The 4,025-nt window shown below is 48.8% G+C and overlaps 2 non-coding genes across 2 annotated transcripts; both read left to right on the top strand.

Annotated features, from left to right (window-relative positions):
• LOC142766460 (U2 spliceosomal RNA) lies at positions 1 to 194 on the top strand. The gene has a single exon (XR_012884531.1). It is a non-coding gene; the product is annotated as a U2 spliceosomal RNA (small nuclear RNA).
• Positions 195 to 2,917: 2,723 nt separating this feature from the next.
• LOC142766458 (U2 spliceosomal RNA) lies at positions 2,918 to 3,111 on the top strand. Its single transcript, XR_012884530.1, has one exon. It is a non-coding gene; the product is annotated as a U2 spliceosomal RNA (small nuclear RNA).
• The last annotated feature ends 914 nt before the right edge of the window (positions 3,112 to 4,025 follow it).

The following is a 4,025-nucleotide window of genomic DNA, read 5'->3' as shown; positions in this document are numbered from 1 at the left end:
AACCATTTATGTTGTTTGTGTAATAAGTATAATAAAGAAATTCTGTTCTGATCAGCTTAATATCTGATACGGATCCTATTTGGATCCAAGATATTAAACTTATTTTTGTAATGCGGCGGAGTGCTTGAAGCTTGCTTCACCTCCGCCACGGGTTGGCCCGGTATTGCACTACCTCCGGGATCGGCCCACTCACCCCTGCGGGGGTGAGTTCGACAATAAATTCAGTGATAGAAAGAGTGTTCGGATTCACCAATGATTTTGGGGTAAACGGCGCGGGTGCGGCGAGTGTCCGAGACGGTGGCGTCACGCCGCCCCGGGTGACGCGGTATTCGCGTGCGGGGAGTGCGCTAGCTGTGTTTACACTTACGATTGCTCTGGGCAAAATAAATGTTTCTGTGGAAATTTCATAATTGGAGGCCCCCCCCCTTTTTTTGGTTATGTTCACACGTACATACTCAAGTTTTTTATTTTTTTAAACATCCCTACTCACAATAATAAAACTATTGAGTAATTTATTTTTACTATTACTGTTTCGGAGGAAAGCTAGAAGTGTGTATATGATGTGTATGTATGTGTGCAGAAGTGTGTATGTATGTGCCAAGCTATTTCCGCTTTTCGAATTCACCCGTTTCGGAACGAAAAATAAAACAGCCTCTAAGAGAAAATAGTTGTTGGTGTTTCTGTTTACAGTTGCAGTGACAAGCTAAGGCATTTTTATTTCACGTCTTCACGCGACGTCTTAACCTGAAGACGCGTGCTCTCGCCACGTCTATGCATCTACACTATTATTCCCCATCACAAATTAAAATCGCAAAGAACGCCACAGGACCCACCCCGCACACACCTGCTGTACGGTGGAGCGGCAAAGCCCCAATGTGCTTTTCCTATGTCCACTGACCTGGGTCCCAGCTTCTGCCAGCGGTGGCTGTTATTCTTTGCCACGCGGTCAGCTACCTCGCTGGCGCCCTCAGCCATCACCTTGATGACGATATGATGATATGTGGGGTTTGACGTCCCAAAACCACCATATGATTATGAGAGACGCCGTAATGGAGGGCTCCGGAAATTTCGACCACCTGGGGTTCTTTAACGTGCACCCTAATCTGAGCACAGGGAAATGCAGCCACCGCGGCCGGGATTCGATCCGACAACCTGCGGGTCAGCAGCCGAGTACCTTACAGCCACTAGACCACCACGGCGGACATCACCTTGTTGATCACACACTGCATTTCTGAACACCACCTCATACCAGCTCATCCACCGTGGGCTCTCGTTAATTACAACAAACATCCTCGCACGCTCACCTGAATGGAATTGCCAGTTGCTGGAAGTTCCAAGAAAATTGCGCACTAGACGTACGGAGGCACCACGCACGTACCTGAAGCGCCGTGGAATCCAGGACGCGTGAGATCACGCCCCGGGCGCGCTTTGCTGTGCTTTGCCTCTGTACCCACTCATCACTCCTCACAGCTTCACTAAGCCGAGTATGTAGAAGTCGAAGAAGCCGAACAACAAGCCGGCCAATACCCCACAGTGGGTGTTAGCCACAAGGGAAGGTCAACAAACACAAGCAACACCAGCGAGCGCAGTGACGTAGCTATCATAATGGGGCGAAATAATCCACGAATACGGCTGCACGTTGACGCACGGTCGCATTTGTGCAACCACCCGTCTCCCGAAGACCGTCTGTCGCGAGTCTTCTCGCACCTTACTCAGCGGAATTCGACGAAAAGCGCAGGCGAGTACTTCTCCACTGATTTCCGCGACCACTTGACGACCGCCTTCTGCCGCCTAATGTCCGTCTGGCACGATCGACGGAGCGCCGCACCAGCGCCTCGTACACGCCACCATAGCACTCCTACCCCTCGGAATCAGCAAAACTCGGACGTTTTCGACCACGACAGGCAGAGCCTGCCGGCCCGTTGAACGCTTGAACGACATCGCAGCGGCATGTCGCACACTCACGTTCCGTCACCCTCTGCCACATGACCCTTCATTCACCGGCTTCACAACGCACGCGGTAGACGTTTCGCACGCATTCCCGCGTCTGCCTTTCACGGCAGGGCCTTCGTCGACCTCTGTGCGGTGTTCCGCCACGTCGGAACTTGCAAGGCATACGTTGAGCGCGCTGAAGCAGCCAAAGGCAACACATTTTTTTCGATGATTGTGGGCGTCGTTGGAGAGGCGTTGCTTGGGCAGCCAGCGTAGAAGCCATGTTGGATGGGTGACGTAGTCACATTTTGCACAGTCATTTTTTTTTCTTTTTTCCTTCCAGGCTTTGGTGCTCGAGTTGGACATGTACACTATGCATCAGTTTTTAAAACAAGTGCTGTAGCATCCCTCGCGACATGCCTGATAATGTTCGCCGGCAAGCATTTGGTGTGACGTCATGGGCACATTCGAGAGTACGCATGCAAGCAAGCACGCGTGGCTTCGACCTCTGGGAAAAAGAAGGTTTCAGTTTTAACAAGTTTGTAAGCGAAACAAGAAACTTCAAGCGGACCAGGGATAAAAGCAATGCCGTGAAGCCAGCGCTGCCGCTGTCGGTGCACAATGCTGGTTGTGCATGGGTGGACCGCGAAATTGCTTTGCTACTGTTTGCCTGGGTTTTGGCCAGAACTAAGTACGAGGTGTGAAAGAATGGATTTTAATTACGTGCTAATGAATTGCATCGCTTCTCGGCCTTTTGGCTAGGATCAAAGACTTTGCGTTTCAGACACGATCGCCGCCTCTACGAACATTTACCGTGGCCATATAGGCGTTTTGTAAATAGTTGTGTGTTTTTATTCGAGAAGCGATACCGCCTTTTTTATTGTCATACACTTTTATCCATACTAACACCACTAACACTTTTTAGCCTTTTTGTTATTTGATTTTATTTATACACCTTTTATTGCCGTTTCTTGTTATGTTCTATAACCATTTATGTTGTTTGTGTAATAAGTATAATAAAGAAATTCTGTTCTGATCAGCTTAATATCTGATACGGATCCTATTTGGATCCAAGATATTAAACTTATTTTTGTAATGCGGCGGAGTGCTTGAAGCTTGCTTCACCTCCGCCACGGGTTGGCCCGGTATTGCACTACCTCCGGGATCGGCCCACTCACCCCTGCGGGGGTGAGTTCGACAATAAATTCAGTGATAGAAAGAGTGTTCGGATTCACCAATGATTTTGGGGTAAACGGCGCGGGTGCGGCGAGTGTCCAAGACGGTGGCGTCACGCCGCCCCGGGTGACGCGGTATTCGCGTGCGGGGAGTGCGCTAGCTGTGTTTACACTTACGATTGCTCTGGGCAAAATAAATGTTTCTGTGGAAATTTCATAATTGGAGGGACCCCCCCCTTTTTTTGGTTATGTTCACACGTACATACTCAAGTTTTTTTATTTTTTAAACATCCCTACTCACATTATTAAAACTATTGAGTAATTTATTGTTACAATTACTGTTTCGGAGGAAAGCTGGAAGTGTGTATATGATGTGTATGTATGTGTGTAGAAGTGTTTATGTATGTGCCAAGCTATTTCCGCTTTTCGAATTCACCCGTTTCGGAACGAAAAATAAAACAGCCTCTAAGAGAAAATGGTTGTTGGTGTTTCTGTTTACAGTTGCAGTGACAAGCGAAGGCATTTTTATTTCACATCTTCACGCGACGTCTTAACCTGAAGACGCGTGCTATCGCCACGTCTATGCATCTACACTATTATTCCCCATCACAAATTAAAATCGCAAAGAACGCCACAGGACCCACCCCGCACACACCTGCTGTACGGTGGAGTGGCAAAGCCCCGATGTGCTTTTCCTATGTCCACTGACCTTGGTCCCAGCTTCTGCCAGCGGTGGCTGTTATTCTTTGCCATGCGGTCAGCTACCTCGCTGGCGCCCTCAGCCATCACCTTGATGACGATATGATGATATGTGGGGTTTGACGTCCCAAAACCACCATATGATTATGAGAGACGCCGTAATGGAGGGCTCCGGAAATTTCGACCACCTGGGGTTCTTTAACGTGCACCCTAATCTGA

Source organism: Rhipicephalus microplus, chromosome 6 (genome assembly GCF_043290135.1).
Source record: "Rhipicephalus microplus isolate Deutch F79 chromosome 6, USDA_Rmic, whole genome shotgun sequence".
Lineage (NCBI taxonomy): Eukaryota > Metazoa > Arthropoda > Arachnida > Ixodida > Ixodidae > Rhipicephalus > Rhipicephalus microplus.
The sequence above is the reverse complement of the archived record's forward strand: the minus strand, read 5'-3'. Positions and strand labels throughout refer to the sequence as shown.